Raw genomic sequence first — 17165 nt, forward strand, 5'->3', positions numbered from 1 at the left:
CCTCACAATTTACATCACACTAGCTGGCGAGCCATTGTATATAGGTGCAAAGTGCACTAAGTGATGTAGTAGGCATTTCCAATATTATATCGAACATTATCACTAATCAGCCATGGAATCACAGTTTGGAGAAATGAGATAGGCACAGTTGCACCACTAGGCGGATTAAAACAGGTTTTGACTATTTGTTTTCGAATGTACGATACAGAGATAGACAAATAATCATATCTAGATTCACACAAGTCATAGATAATAAAAATACAGGAAAAACTATCAAATTTTCTTTTTATGTTCTTAATCAGCTGTGTTTCAACGAACATAAAATATTTTTCTTCTATTTTTTGCCTTTCTCATATAGAAAGGTTATGCAATCACTCTGAAAAACGTCAACCTAATCCCGGCCCGGAGGGCCGAGTGTCATATCCCATTCGACTCAGTTCGTCGAGATCGGAAAAAGTCTGTATGTGTGTGTGTATGTATGTATGTGTGTGTGTATGTGTGTGTGTGTATGTGTGTGTGTGTATGTATGTGCGTATGTGTCAAATAATGTCACTCATTTTTCTCAGAGATGGCTGGACCGATTTGCCCAAACTTAGTCTCAAATGAAAGGTGCAACCTTCCCATCGGCTGCTATTGAATTTTGGATCGATCGGAATTCTGGTTCCGGAATTACGGGTTTCAGAGTGCGGCCACACAGAAATTTCTCATATAAACTATAGGAAAAATTAAAAACTGAATTTTTATTTTTGATGCTAAATGTGTTCAAGGTGCATGAAACGTCGAGATTTGATGCAAACTCGAAAAAAAAATTTGACTACGATTCACTTTTTTGGATTTTGGCACATTTTTGCCTTTCTCATATAGAAAGGTTATGCAATCACTCTGAAAAACGTCAACCTAATCCCGGCCCGGAGGGCCGAGTGTCATATCCCATTCGACTCAGTTCGTCGAGATCGGAAAAAATCTGTATGTGTGTGTATGTATGTATGTGTGTGTGTATGTGTGTGTATGTGTGTGTATGTGTGTGTGTGTATGTATGTGCGTATGTGTCAAATAATGTCACTCATTTTTCTCAGAGATGGTTGAACCGATTTGCCCAAACTTAGTCTCAAATGAAAGGTGCAACCTTCCCATCGGCTGCTATTGAATTTTGGATCGATCGGAATTCTGGTTCCGGAATTACGGGTTTCAGAGTGCGGCCACACAGAAATTTCTAATATAAACTATAGGAAAAATTAAAAATAGAATTTTTATTTTTGATGCTAAATGTGTTCAAGGTGCATGAAACGTCGAGATTTGATGCAAACTCGAAAAAAATTTGACGACGATTCACTTTTTTGGATTTTGGCACATTTTTGCCTTTCTCATATAGAAAGGTTACGCAATCACTCCGAAAAACGTCAACCTAATCCAAATTTTTTTTTCGACTCGCATAAGGTTTCTGGATTTTAACAAGGGCGTAGTTGATGGTTTACGGAGAGGGATTACACCCCCCCCCCTTATGTTCACTCCCCTCCTTTAAAAATCTCCTTAAATCACCCTTCAGACCACCACCCCATCCAGCCTTTATACCCCTCCCTTTCAACCCCATCATCTTTAAACCACCACTATATCACAAAGCATACCAATTTAAGCTGGGGAGTCGTTCGTTCATGGGACTTTCGCCCTCCTCACATACCCACCCCCGCATGACAAAATGAGTTAGCAAGCAGATAACATTGATCTAATGCTGATTAGGCTAATGAAGTATGATATTTTTTTGTTTCAAGTGTTTCACCGTCGACACGTAGCTCATCAAGTTCGTGGCTGGCATGCCATTGTGTATAAGTGCAAAGTGTACTAAGAATGTAATGGACATTTCCACAATTATGTTGAACATAAAAAGCCTCCGTGCCATAGTTTAGAGAAATGAGAAAGGCACAATTGCACCGCTAGGTGGATTAAAACAGGTTTTTTCTATTCTCATTACAATCACCCGCTACAATTGTAGATGGGAGACAGGGAATGTCACCCACTAAAACACTACCTAAGGTCAATTGCGACGAGTCGTGATTCTTATTGTAATATTGAGCGTGCGGTTCAGATGTTCGGGCGCAGGGACTATACGATCGCGTGGGAATGAGCGTTTATTTGTGCGCTCATGAGACCGCGTTAATCAGATTAGAAGTGCTATAGCGTTCACCAAATCATTGGGGCGTTTCAGTGTTTGCGAAGTTTTGAACGTAGCCCAAGTAACAATTTTGGTTTTATAGCGCAGTTTTAAGAAGTGCTTCAAGAGTGCCATAAAACCTCAATTGTTTCTAGGGGGTTGTACGTGTATGGCCGTGATTGTATGTTCGCCTTTGCGTATCATAGCGAATAGCTCGAGCGTTTGTAAGTTAACGTGTTCGATCGCGTTGATGTTTGTAAGTCGCGGAGACGTTTGTAGGTCGCGTGTGCTAGAGTGTAACTTCGCGTGAATGATCGCATGTTTTATTGTTGGCAGGATCGCGGGCGTAAGTATGTGGGGATGATTACAATTGCATGTTCGCGTTTATGACTAGGTTTGTGTTATTGCGATTAGATTGCGAGCGTGTGCGAAGAAATAGGAAATTGATTGCGTTAGTGAGTGTTAGTATGAATCTAATTTAAGATATGTTAAAAAAAATGACATGCCAAGTAAAGATAAAAAGATGCAAAGAGATTAATTAGTAGCGTGTAAATTGACTGATATTATTTTTGCCTTTCTCATATAGAAAGGTTATGCAATTGCTCCCAGTACCGTTTTTACACATGGGCACACTGGACCAGGGCCAGGAGCCCCGGGCTTTTATGGGGCCCGCAACTTAGGATGAATATAGAATCATTTTGAAGGCTTAGTTCCAAAAAATAGCAGCACTTAATTTTTTATAACTCTTTAGCGTGTGGGGTAACAATGGATCACACATTGCACCTTATCCCATGTGACGTTTAAAGAGCATCAGACAATCAAACGGAGTGATGGTAGCGGTAGGGAACGACGCACTACATGACCTGGATGGTATTGGACCAATTCAAATGTCAAATCAACATTTCGATTTCAAATCATTTTGAGCAAAAATAATAAAATGTTTTTTACAATACTAGGCTAGTATAGTCTACACATACACAGCCAATACATGTAAGAAACCTGGAAAATTGCAGAAGCTCGCTTACAATTTTTCTTATCAGTATTAATATTTGTGGCACATATGGTATGTGATACAATCATTAAAGTGGTCAGGGCAACTGTGAAGAGTACAGAATGAAAATGATGAAGAATTTAATCAACGAGTCATTTTGGGAGAAACGTGGACAACCGTACCGACCGTTTCAATTTGATGGAGGTTTATTAAATCGTTAGGAGTGACTTGGCTAAGAGGATTAATGTCACTCCTTTTGTCCTAAGCTTCTGAGATGGGACAGAGGTATTTAGCCGTGGCTAATGAGCCTGGGTTAAAGCGCCTTTATTCGCTCCAATGAAATATTTTCTTCAATACGTATAGAAAGTTCGAAAGGAGGCAACAAAGTGGTAAACTTTGCATATTGAAGTTGTACAGAAAGTGGAAGAAGATGTCGAAATTCGGTACACAATCCTTGTTTGGCAAGCGATCCGCGCATGTGGCAAATTTTAATTTCTTCATCACATCAAGAATGTGAATCGACAAATCTTCATGAAAACCTTTAAAAATAACTCCTGGACTTCTTGAGATTTCACGATACTTTCGCGGCCAGATTAGGCATTTTTCGCTATGCCGTCGTAATCTAGTCCAGAATCAATTATGTTATTTATGTACGACACTCCGCCTTATCATAAATATTTTAGGCCGTTAAAATCAGGAATCAGTAGTCGAGGATTTGTGTCTCACGGCAGCGTGCATTCATTGTATTTCCTATTTCGACTGTTTTACATGACTTGTATTGAAATGATTTTTTTTAACCTAAAATTTTTATGCATTTATGTTTGGGTTTACATGTTGTATAATTTCGAAAGGTGAAAAGGCTAATTATTTTTACTTATTTATTTTTCTTTCTGTCTCTATCACCGACATCAGAGAGGCGACTCTACCATCAAAACCTTAGACTTGCCACTTAACTACCAGCGCCGTCGTAGAGTTACTAATTTGTTGAATATGAGCATATTAATATTACTTATAATGTACTTGTTTGCTATCTTCGCCTCTCCGAACCGTTCACTATAAAAGTAAAGGTTTTCTACTACTATATTTCGATACTCTGAATATGTGGGATATTTATGTCTTTGACAAAATTGTTTGAAATAGCACTTTGCTGGAACTGGAAAACTTTGCTGGAGACATTAAGTCTCGACCCAAATTTGGTTGAAGACTAATTCTTGTCTATAATTACTTCTAGGAAGATTAACCGTAAAAATTATTCTATCAGCAGATGAACTGTTTTACGTTTTGAAATTCTTCAATGTTACTTAACATCGAAATTTGGCAGTTTCGAATGAATGTGATCGTGACCGTTAAAAATTTATCGAGCATTAATTTTACTTTTCTTCATTAGTCAACCTCACAACTTGCAGTACTAGTACGTAGCACACAAAATTTTAGTACGCCATTCATTGTATCCTGCTAAGAGGCTATTCATACAGTTGATAATACAACAAAAATCCAATGCTCATAAAACCGATCCTGACCTGCTAGAGACAAAATTACATCAGCTTTCAACTAGTTTCTGAAATGTTATTCTTGTTGTTAACCATATTGAATTGTTGTCTAAACTCTACACAATCTAAAAAAAATACATTTTCAGCAAATGTTGAAATGTATGTAAGTTTTCGGTAAACAAGCTTATGTTTTATATGCAATCAACCTATTCAAATTTAGATTCCCATTCGAAAAATTGTCTCTAATCCATATTTTGAAGCATCTTTCCAAAAATGAGCTCATAATAATTCAGACAGTTATTTTATATTACATTGAAGTAATTTGACAACTATGGGATTTTGGCTAAGAGATAAGTTACAAGATCCCCTTCCCACAATTTTCCAAAAGTTCTCATGACGCTTTAAACACAGTTCTCAATGTAGTGATCAGAGAATATTTTTCCAAAAATATTTTGTGGAATATTAAATTAAATTCGTCAGCATCATTTTTTTTTTCAATCCAATTAATTTTGGTTTGGGGGGGGGGGGTTTAACCCCCAAACCCCCCCCCCTGGCTACGCCACTGACATTGTCATCTGTAAATGTAGTTGAATTATGATTGAAAAAATGGGGCTTTTTTGTCAAGCTAGCAATTGACTTTTTCCAGCTGCATCATATCAGGAACAGTAAAAAATCGAGAACAACATTGTACGAATCAATGTAACTTTTGTAAATCATGTAGTCGTCATCTATTACCAAGTTGAATGTTATTGGCATATTGCTAAATATTTTTCCTAGTTGGTTATAGTGTATAAGGACAATTATTGAATGAATAGTCGACATTGTAGTGTTGACGTTTAACCCACCTTACTCCATCATTCCTCATTATTGACGGAGACACTCTTCAGCCTCAAACAGCGTCTTACAAATATTAAGATCATACTATATCATATGGGGAAATTGCGCAGCTGGTAAGTCCATAACACTGCTCGCCTCGAACTCCCACAACCGCATATAGTTAGTGTGTTAGACTCTTTGCCACTTTCGGTCAGATTGGTTAGAAATGCTAATACCTTTTTAAGATCTATCAAAATCATCTTCCGTTTTTCGACGGTACCTGGACATTTACAATGCCACCTATCAGGGGCGGATCATGAAAAAAAATTTCGGAGGAGGTCTGAAATTTCGATTTTGAAATGTTCAGTGTACAATACGTAATATCTAATAACCTCAAGTAAGTCTTAGTGGTTAAATCTGATTTAGAACGATTTTGAGCTTAGAACGAATTTAAAATAGAAATCGTTTTAAAATTTCTTAACAAGTTAAAAAATTTCGGAGGGGGTCTGGACCCCCAGGACCCTCCCCCTGGATCCGCCACTGCCACCTATAGTGATGGAAATATAAATTTTTCTGCATATAATTCGATTTCTGCAGTATTTTTAATATTTTCACATGGTTAAATGATTTGGCTTAAATTTGAAAAATAAATCTCAAGATGGCATAGATGGTTCCTTGATGCTGGGGATCATTTTTTGATCATCCTACTCTACATCAGTTTATACCTGTTCAGCTCAGTTGTGCCCAGAGGCCCGAGTGGTTTTAAGACGGCCCTGATTGCTCCAAAAACTGGCTTTCCAACCGAGGCCCGGAGGACCGAGTGTCATATACTATTCGACTCAGTTCGTCGAGATATGTCTGTGTGTATGTATATTAGACTGCCCAGAAAAAACGAATTTTTGAAAACTCAGTCGGCCCAATCCTGAGTCGTATAATTCTGTCTGGGTGTGTAAGTTGCAAAAAATGCCTCCTGTATTTCTCAGAGATTGCTGGTTCGATGTTCACAAACTTAGTTTCAAATGATAGGTACAAGTGTAAAACCTTCCCATCGGTTGCTATTGATTTTTTGTCGATCGGAGCTGCGGTTCCGGATTTACGGGTTGAAGAGTGCGGTCACACAGCAATTTTACTTTTATTAAAATTAAAAATTAAAATTAACTTTAATGTCAAATGGGTTTTAATTGTATGAATCATCGAGATTTGATGCACCATAAAAAATTGACTTATGTAGGCACATTTTTGTCTCTCTCATGTAGAAAGGTTATGCCATCATTCTAAAAGTCTTCAACCTAATACCGGCGGTTTTTACATATTTTAACAGGAGCGCAGCTTGCTGTGTGCAGCGTGGGGTCACCCCCTCTTCCTCCCTTCTTCGTTGCAGTGGTCGTCGCCATTGCTATCGGTTCGCATTCTTATCTTGTTGACTTTTCGCTGCAATTGGTTTTTTACGACTGGCTCGCAGAGCCTGACACCAACCCCCTAACTTTCCGGAGGACCATAGTCAACAGTTGAGCTTAGAGTCCTTCACTGGCACTCGGGCGATGATCAGCCGCCCCTAACATGGGGAACAGACGCTGTTTTGAGCCGCTCCTCCTGGAAATCAGACGCTCAGGCTTGCAGCATCAAACCTCCCCTTCTCTGTCAGCCTACGAACAAAGTTCCCACCGGGGTTGGTTACCCGATCTTCCCTAAGGTAAATCGTAGTTCTCGGCCAGTACCACGGGGAGGTAGGGATAGGAGTTGCTGGGAAGAGGCTCTGTCTTACGTAGAGATGGGCGAAACAGTTCACTTCGAAGAACCATTCCCGACTGAACAGTTCTGTAAAAAGAACTAGTTCAGATGAACCGTTCTTCCGTTCAGCTGATAATTTACTTGTATCTAGCGAATGTCTCTCAAAACATTCGATTCTTGGAGAGGAACCAAACAGATGCTGCCAAACTATTATACCCCTGTATGCTTAACAAGTTCATCAAGGGTAGCGATTTCTTCATGATGTATAACTAGAGAAATAGAGAATGTGATGAGTCGTTCTTCGCCGGTTCCATTCTGGGAGAGCACAGAGAGCGGTTTGTGGGACGGCAAGTCGGTTCATTTCATTCGTTCGCCTAAAAATCGGTCCGAGAAATTCGCCAAACGGCTTTAGGTCAGGTTCAGTTCATTCGCTTTGAAGAGAATTGAGAACTACCGTTCTTTTAAGAAGAACTTCCGTTCGCTCATTCTCTTCGAAGAACCAGTTCACTTGAACCGTTCGCGAACGAATGGCCCATCTCTAGTCTTACGCATTACCTAGCCTTTATCGATTTTATGGGGTTTATTTAACGTTTTCAAAAATCTAACATTTATATTCGAGCGACCGAAAATAAAAGTCGCAAGGATGCTTTTCAAAACCCATTGAAAATATCTTAGACAGGCATGGGAAAATTCACTCATTCGTTTGATTGCATCTGATAGCCATTCATCCTTGGTTCAGCCGCACACAATCGTCATAGTGAGCATGGAGCAACGAACCATGAGAGGATGCGATGAATCCTCTCTCAACCACCATGTTTGTGCACTCCGAACGGTCAGCGAACGCACTATGTAAGTGAGTGGTTAAAAAAATACTTGAAACGAACCGAACGTCAGCAAACAGGCAGGACTTCAATTCTGGATGAATCAAAATTCGCTCACTCATCGAATGCATTTGTTGACTCATTGAGAGGGTTCCTTGTATGTAATTCCAATAATAAGTATGAGGCGCTGTATATATCGTTTACGCAGAGCTGTAGGAATTAGATTTTTCTTAAAACTTCTTGTTCGGCTCGGAAGCCTTTTGGTGATTATAAGCCGGGAAATTACATGAAAATATAGCACAGTTTGAATACTGTGTCTGTGACATATGATGTCTATAATAATCATTGCTTCATAGGCAAGGACTGGACGTCGCTTTTGGGAATGATTTGAGATAGTATCGTCGCATTCGGAAAGCGATAGAAATTGTTAAATTTAAAATTAATTCTTTTAAAAGGCTAACGCGATGTTTATATAAACAAATTCATTATACCGCTACGGAGCTTAATTTCCTCACCCTACGTAGTAGCAATAGCACAGCTGTTTATTATAGTAAATTAAGAGTAAAAACGAAATTAAAGTTTGTTTTGCTATTGTTAAGATTATATTGATTTGTAGACAGAGCTGCGCTAAATAAATTTAAGTGTTGGATACGTTGTACATAAAAACGTATTGACCCCAAAAATACGTCTGTTGAACTTTTTTTTTCATAACTAGTTCGTCGGGATAATGACGGATATCAATATTTTTGTAATTATCTTTGTTTTTGGAACGAGTTTGACGAGTGGGTTTTGAAATACCGTCATCGGTGATTACTTTACGCCAAAAATAGAACGTTTTGTACATTACACTCAAGAACTACGATCACGTAACTTCAAATTTGAAACTGTTCGATGTTTTACATATGGCACAAGTACCTCCAAAGTCATTGAAAAGAACTTTTGGAAAATCAAGATTGAACGTGAAATCTAAAGAGCTAAAATTGGCGTAAAGTCACCCCCACAAGGGGGCTACTTTATGTCAAATTTTTTTTCGCAAAATCATGGTAACTCCTTGATTTATTGTTATTGATTATGCTCGTTATTTATGTGTGAAAGCAAATGAATGTAATGCTCGTAAAAATAAAAGGGTGTGTTCAAAAACTGCGTACCACGCATCCAATAACCTTGTTTTGGAGAGTCGATAAGTCCTACAATGAAAAAAGCAAGCCGAGAAAAAAGCTCTACATGATATACTTGATATTGATGATATTTAGCCTTAAGAATTAGACCACCTTGTTTTAGTATTTTTCTAAAAGTAGTTTTAATTGTGTTACGGAGTGCAAAGGCTTTTCCAACAGAAACGTTTTAATGGTCAGGTCAGTTCATCCATCTTTTATGACATATCCATTTATAATATGACGAATTTCGCACCAACTCGAACAAATGTTGGCAGCACCCTCTCAGATTTTAATGAAACTTTCTGTACATGAGAAATTTGTCACAAAAAGCCACTTTGCATACTTTTTTTTTCCAAAAATGATCTAGACAAGCTTTTGAGAGGGTCAAACTTTTTTAACCAATGTTTTTCAAATGGCTATTGTCTAAAAATGATAAATCCTACAAAAAATGTTGTAGGAGTTATTTTCGCAAATTTAGTCATCAGTTGGACATTTAGTAGTCATTAGTCATTAGTTGGGCATTAGTATTTGAAACAAACTTTTCCTTGTCCAACCTGATTTTTTTAGTAAATTTGTCGAAAACTAAAGCAATGAAAGTCATAATCATCTCAGAATCTAATAAAACTCAGTTTGTCAATAGATATTGTCCAATTTAGCAATTAAGCGTGTTTATACGCGATTAAAGAGTTTTTAAACTATATGGGGTTACCTCGATCGGTAGTTACCGAAGAAGCTGGTTTCATTCCAGTAAAGCACATTCAGAATTTAAGCTGGCTTGAGGTTTCTGTCAGAATTTCGAATCAAATAAAACAACCGATCGCGGCTCATTGCTTCATTTAAAACTGATTGTGGCTGGTTTGACTAGGATTTAATAGTATTTACAGGTATGTTCCGTTGGGATCATTTTAGATGTTTTGATGCATTTTTTTTTTCAAATTTACCCTTTGGTCGTTATAACACCTCGTACACTATTTTTGAACTTTATAACCTTGAATGTCATGTACGTCATGATATCCAAAGCCATTGTTTAATATTGTGGTTGTAGTTGAAAACTGGAAAATCCAACCAGACACAATCGTATTTTCTTTTGTTTTTAGCAATAGAACACACTACTCCCGACGTCGTGAATTAGCATTGAACAAAAGAGAAAAAAATTGTCGCTGATAGGATTTTCCAGTTTTCAACTGTAACGATAATATTTTAACTGCACAAAAGATAGACAGCTTAATGAATAGGGGAATTGGGGGCAAGTCCGATACCGTGGGTAAGCCCGACACCCCATAACTTTTCCCAGATATCAAATTTTAAATCATACAATAATAACAGGATATCATTAGTACGATTATTTTGAGTATTTCGAGACACATATATGTCATATAGATTCATCCAACGTCACAAAATAAACAAAATATGCGAAAGCAAAGTTGATGCGCACTTGGATGTTATTTTTAGTTGAAACATTTCAAGGTTTTAACAGCACAAAAGCTTTGAGAATTACCAGTATTTTGCCGCACATTCTAATCTATTCTGCCGGATTGTTGATCAACAGAGTTCCGAAAAATCATAACACGAACCGGATAGCTCACTACAAAAGGGTATGTTACTTCTAAGTGAATGAATCTTAGTAACAGGGGATATATTCTTCTTGCAGAACGGATCTTACTTCTTAGAATGGCTTCACAAGCGGTAATAAAGCTAGAAAAGATTAATGGAGAAAACCAAGTGTTGAACATTATTTATTCACACCACACATTCGTATGCTTTTCCTCTTGCTACGCGATGATATTCCAGAAAGCATGCATTTGCATCACACATACTCATATACACATAATTACACTTTATCACACATACACAACACATTTTTAATGAAAAATTGGACAAAAAGAAAGCTAACAAGGGTGTCGCTCTTGCCACTTCGGGGTGTCGGTCTTACCCGCAGCGTTTTTAAAATGTTATTTTTCTCCCTTTGGCAACCAATAATTTTTAATGAATCCAATTTTTTGAAACACTGAAAAAAATATATCTTGTTAAGAACCATCTAAACAAGCATTATGCACAGAATATACAATTTTTGGAGAATCGTGGTATTTTAGAAAAATGATTGCACTTAGGGTGTCGGACTTGCCCCCGATTCCCCTACTGAAATAGTAAAAAGTACTTCAACATGATACAGACGAAATAAAGTCAGTAACTTGTAGGTCACGCTAGCCGTTAAACGATAAGCTTGCGTATGTAAAAATTAAAAATCCTGCATCTTGAGCTATTTTACCTTTGCACTTCTACCCATATATTACCTCTACAAAGGATAGAAAACCGATTGAACGATTCAATGATTGGATATAATGATTGAATCAAGATTAGACTCATCGAGTGGCTCGCAAACCAAAACAATAATATTCCAATCTGATTCACTCACGTCCAACCATCATTCTTAGAAAATATTGAGAGAATGAGAGGCTCTCCGACTTAGAACGAACGGGAGTCAATTGAGTGCCGCACAGCTGCTATCGTTAATGAGCTTTGCAACAAGCTCAGTGTATACTTCCTGGCGTTTACTTCGTGAGACAAACACAACGGTTGGTAGCATGAGATGTATCAGAAGATGAATACAGATGAATGAATTTCGAATGTATTTTTCCCATACCAGATCTTAGAATGTAAAAGTCGAATATAAAAATCAAGCGTAAAAATCGGGCAGGGGTCCTTCAGCATAAGAATCGCTTAGAAAGTTCTCACCCAAAAAAGTAGGCAAGGATGAACCTCCAGTATAATTCTCTCGCAGGAAAATTCGTATAACGTTGCCTTCAAGATTAAGAGTCCTTTGTAAGAATCAGATATATCTTAGTGTTTTTATACTGAAGATTGTTTTTAATCGACTCTTATATCGAAGAGCTCCTGTCCGATTTTTACGCTTGAAGTTTATATTCTATTTTTACATTCTAATATGTTTAAAACGGGTTCTACAAAACATGATCTGTTTTCACGATTTTCATTTTCGGTGTCTCATTTAGTCCGCATCCAAATTTGCTTTATATAATATAGATATTTTTTGTATATCCAACAATAGTTCTAGTTACTCACTCTGACTAGTGAAAATCAGAATACTAGTGCCCAAGCTACATTTATCGTACTTGTTTCTGATTTAGAGGCTGTTCCACTTTTAAAGAAATTGGGTAGGTATTCAATTAAAATATCTAGCTTCACTGTAAGAAACGCAATCGACTTAAATTGGAAAATGCTTAACAGCCAACATAGCACTTATTTAACTACAAAACTAGTTCTAAATTCTAAGCCACAAGTTTCGACTTCACTTCAAATTTTCAGAAATATTTTTGTTCCATTAGTTTTATTTTCGATGGTTCGAAAGTAAAGGCCGAACACGAAATTATTGCGACACCGAAAATGTCATGCCAATTTTCTTATAATGTTTAAAATCAAACCAAAATTTTAGTGTAGTTTTATACATATAGTTACTTCAAAAATCAAAAGAAAAATTAATCGATGGAGTCTTGAGTGTAAAATTGAACGCATTTTCGCTTGATGCCCTCCATCACAGTCTTTACAGTGTCGTCCGGTACCAGTTTCTCAGTTTTTTTTCCATTTTCTTAACATGTCCTTCTCGTCTTTGACTGTCTTCTTGCTCTTCCGAAGTTCCCGCTTCATCATTGCCCAGTACTGCTCCACCGGGCGCAGCTCCGGACAGTTTGGCGGATTCATGTCCTTTGGAACAAAATGGACAGAATTGGCCTCATACCATTCCAGGACACTTTTAGAATAGTGGTATGATGCCAAATCTGTCCAAAATAGCGGAGCTTCGTCGTGCTGCTGCAAGAACGGCAAAAGGCGCTTCTCGAGGCACTCAGATTTGTAGATCTCGCCATTTACTGTGCCCTTCGTCACGAAAGGCTCACTCCTCAGTCCGCAAGAGCAGATGGCCTGCCAAATGAGATATTTGAAGGCGAACTTCGACATTTTCTTCTTCTTAAATTTGTCGTCCACATAGAACTTGCTCTTGCCGGTGAAAAACTCCAACCCCGGAATTTGCTTAAAATCGGCTTTTATATACGTTTCGTCGTCCATCACACAGCAGCCATATTTTGTCAGCATCATCTCGTAGAGCTTCCGTGCCCGAGTTTTAGCCATCGATTGTTGCCGCTCATCGCGGTTTGGGAAGTTCTGTACTTTGTATGTATGTAGTCCAGCTCTCTTCTTTGCATTCTGGACGTAGCTCTGCGACATGCCGATCTTTTTAGCCAAATCACGGCTTGAGACGTTGGGATTTGCTTTAATCATCCGCTTCACCTTTCCCTCCGTCTTTTTGTTCTCCGGTCCCGGTTTTCTTCCAGCTCCTTTGCCATGGTCCAACGTCAACCGCTCCTGGAACCGCTTCAATACTCTGGAGACGGTTGAATGGTGAATGTTCAACAGTTTTCCCAACTACCGGTGCGACAGATCAGGAAATTCCAGGTGTTTGGAAAGAATTTGTTCTCTCGACTCGCGTTGGTTCACCTCCATTTTCGTTGAATCGAAAAACACGACTTCGAGTTTGACAGCATGTAAACAATACACATCAATGAGAAAGTGTGCAAAATTCGGTTGATTTTTACCCAATGGTAAAAAAGTTATGCCCTGTTGAATGTGTCGAAATAATTTCGTATTCGCACTTTAACATACACAACGAAAAAAATCGATTTCAAAATATCTGACCGAAGCTCGTTCATGATTGGTTCCCGCTAATTTCATGCATCGAGCCGCATATCTTGAACTGAATAAATTCTGAAATCAAACGAAAGCTGCTTTTCAAATACGTCATCGAATCCAAGCGTCATCATTCTAGAATAGGTTGTGTTGCAATTTATCAAAGTACAACTGCATCTACAATGGCTATTATCCATGAATCCATGAGCAAGTTAGTGAAGAGCATGACGAGAATTTGTCTCTGGTGGATAGTAACGGGAACATTTGTGCAACGGAAATTGTGCCAAAACTGGTTAAAACGTTGCTGATTGTTGTATAAATTTCGCCATATACAACTATTGAAGAAGGATAGTTTTTAGTTACACGTAATTTATATACGGATATAAATATTCCGATTGTTGTTTCGAGAGATTTTAACACAGACTTTATATAGTAGGAAAACATGAAATTTGTTCATTTCATGAAGGAATGTCCAAAGCTTCGTATTTTAACTACTTCTTCTCAAGCTAGTATACTTGGAGACAGAGTTAAAAATAATCGAAGCTCTTTTTTGACGGCTGAAAATGAACCTGTTGCGACTCGCGGTGAATAGAAAAAATATTCATTCATCTATCCATCTTATTCATTCAGTTGAATATCGTACAATATATTCATTACACTAATTAACTAGGAAAATGTTTTCAAATGCCGATAAAGCATATGAAACAACAATCATCATCGCTTACATTGTGCCAGGGCCTACTTTGATGTGTTTGATTCGTTGCTGCACGATAGCTTCGTGAAATAATCGGAGACGAATGAAAATATGCATGGATGAATGGGTGGTTTGTTCGTTTGACGTTTTCAGCTGCGTCACTGAATATTGAAAATGAATGCGCCTGAATATGATCAATTTTCATTCAATGAATTTGAATATTTTTAACTCTGCTTGGAGATACATGTATTGATCTCGTTTGTCAAAAATGTCAATGTAGAAAACTGCAGATATATTTCGTACTTTTCATAATACGGACCAATACCATAGACTAACAGACACAACTCGAAAACAATTTTTCTTCCGTTTTAACGGTCATTTTTAAATATATTTTAAATTTATATTTTTAAAAAATGTTTCCGATCCTGAGCGACAACTCACTTGTTTTGGCAAAATTTCGAATGGATATTTGTTTATGGATTTTTTATAGTATTATCTCTGTTAGTGTGTACCTAAACTTCGTTTGATTGGTCTAGCAGCATAATTTGTCATATGCAAAATGCAATACATACTAAAATTAAAACCGGTTAACGGCCTACATCAATCATATCAAAATCGCATTCATGAACAATAGACAACATGAATATATAGAACAAAAGTCCAAAGATCTTCGATTCCATCGAACATCAAAGGTTCTTTTCAAAGTAACCATAATTATAATAAAGAATAATTTAAAAACGTAATATTGTTGAAAATCATTAGATTTGAGTTAACAAACCGAAGTGTAGTCATGACACTCCGGTTATGTAACAGGCATTACCCACCTGTCTTTTTATCCACGGTTCAGTAAAGCTAACGCATTGAGTCGTGTCAAATAAAAAGAATACCACATTTGAAAACTCTAGAAAATTACCAAAGAAAGCGATTTGAAACCAAGATACAGAGATGCGATGTCTTCAGCGATGCTTTTTTTCTTAACATTTTGTTCCAACTCTACTGAAAGAAAAAAATATATGCACAAATGAGCAATTCTTCTCACTTTAAGGTGGATTGATTTTTTTTTTCGAGTGTTGTCCTACTGGAGCTGTAGAGCTAGGTTCTCGGAAGGGCTCCCCGTTAGAATCACATACTACAATTTGCAGACGAGACAGGCAATGTCGCCCAATAAAACACTGCATTAGGCCAATTGTAGCGGGCCGTGATTCTGAATGTGATATTCATTGTACGGTTCAGGTATGTGCGGACGTAGGGACTCGCGATCGCATGTATCATCGCGAAGAGTTCGAGCATTTGTACGTTAACGTGTTCGATCGCGTGTGGGTTTGTATGTCGCGTGTGCTAACGTGTATGTAACCTCGCGTATATAAAATCTATTTTATAACCGTGTGCATTTCGCATATTCGCGTGTGTTCTTTGGATAATCGTGCGCGGACCGTGAATCTAATACTTTATATTTGGTGTACGGCTCAGATGCTAAATGAAAGTTAGATCTTCCATATCACGAGTTCCCGGCGATGTCGCCGTAGAGCGTGTGGTCTAGTGGATATGAGCTTTATTTTTTTGATTGGTCCAACTGAATGTATGGACCTAAATTACTAGAATGAAGGCTAAAGATTTCCGGACGTGACCGATTCATGATCGCGTGCGTTTGCGGATTCGCGTTCGTAACTTCGTAAGTACTAAAACGTTCACATAATTACCGGAGTGTTATCAAGTTTGCGCGATAGCGGGCATAGGTGTGCGTAGATGATCGCGAAGGGCTTAAGCGTTCGTATGTTGACGTGTTTGTCGCGTGTGCTCGCGTGTATGTGACTTCGCGTGTATAAATTCGATTTTGAAACCCTGCGGCCATTCATATATTCGCGGACCGTCATTCTGATATTTAGTTTGGTGTACGGATCACATTCTGACAGGGAGTGAGTTATCCGATATCACTAGAGTTCCCGGTCATGTCACCATGGAACGTTTTGTCTAGTGGATATGGGAGCAATTTTTTTTTAATTCTTCAATTTTATTTATTTTTTTTTTTAAAATTAACATGGACCTAGACTGTTGGTACCGAGGATAGAGACTTCCGGACGATTCCGATTCATGATGGCGTGAACGCGGGAGTTTGTAGATTAACGCTTGAGATCGCGTTGGTAAGTTTATGAGCGCTGAGACGTTAACCTTATCACCGGGGTATAATCATGCTTGCGAGTTGGTGGGCGTAGGTTGTTTAGAAAATCGCGAGGGGTTCTAACGTTTGTACGCTAACGTGATTTTCTAACATATTTGCGTGTGTTGTGTGTTCTTGAATGGTCGCGCGAACCGTGAGTCTGATATTAAATTTTCGGTGTGCGGCCAGAATTCTGGCAGAGGGTGGGATCCCTTATATCGATGAGCTTCCCGGTTATGTCGCCATGAGACGTGCCGCCGTATAGGTATGAGCGTATTTGCCCAATTGGTCCAGCGGAAGGCATGGACCCAGGCTTCTGGGATCAAGGGTAGACCTCCGGACGTGACCGATTCGTAATCGCGCGCGCGTGGGCATTTTTGTAGGTTCCGCGTTGAGACCGCGTTTGAGAATGTGTGAGTGTTAAGAAGTTGGCTATCACCATCTTTGCTGACCCAGCTGA

General features: G+C 38.3%; 1 protein-coding gene across 2 annotated transcripts in view; it reads right to left on the reverse strand.

Annotated features, from left to right (window-relative positions):
- LOC131683690 (piezo-type mechanosensitive ion channel component-like) overlaps window positions 1-17165 on the reverse strand; it is a 135325-nt gene that overhangs the window by 61641 nt on the left and 56519 nt on the right. The gene's annotated exons all lie outside the window — the stretch shown is intronic.

The sequence above is a fragment of the Topomyia yanbarensis genome, chromosome 2, assembly GCF_030247195.1.
Source record: "Topomyia yanbarensis strain Yona2022 chromosome 2, ASM3024719v1, whole genome shotgun sequence".
Classification (NCBI taxonomy): Eukaryota; Metazoa; Arthropoda; class Insecta; order Diptera; family Culicidae; genus Topomyia; species Topomyia yanbarensis.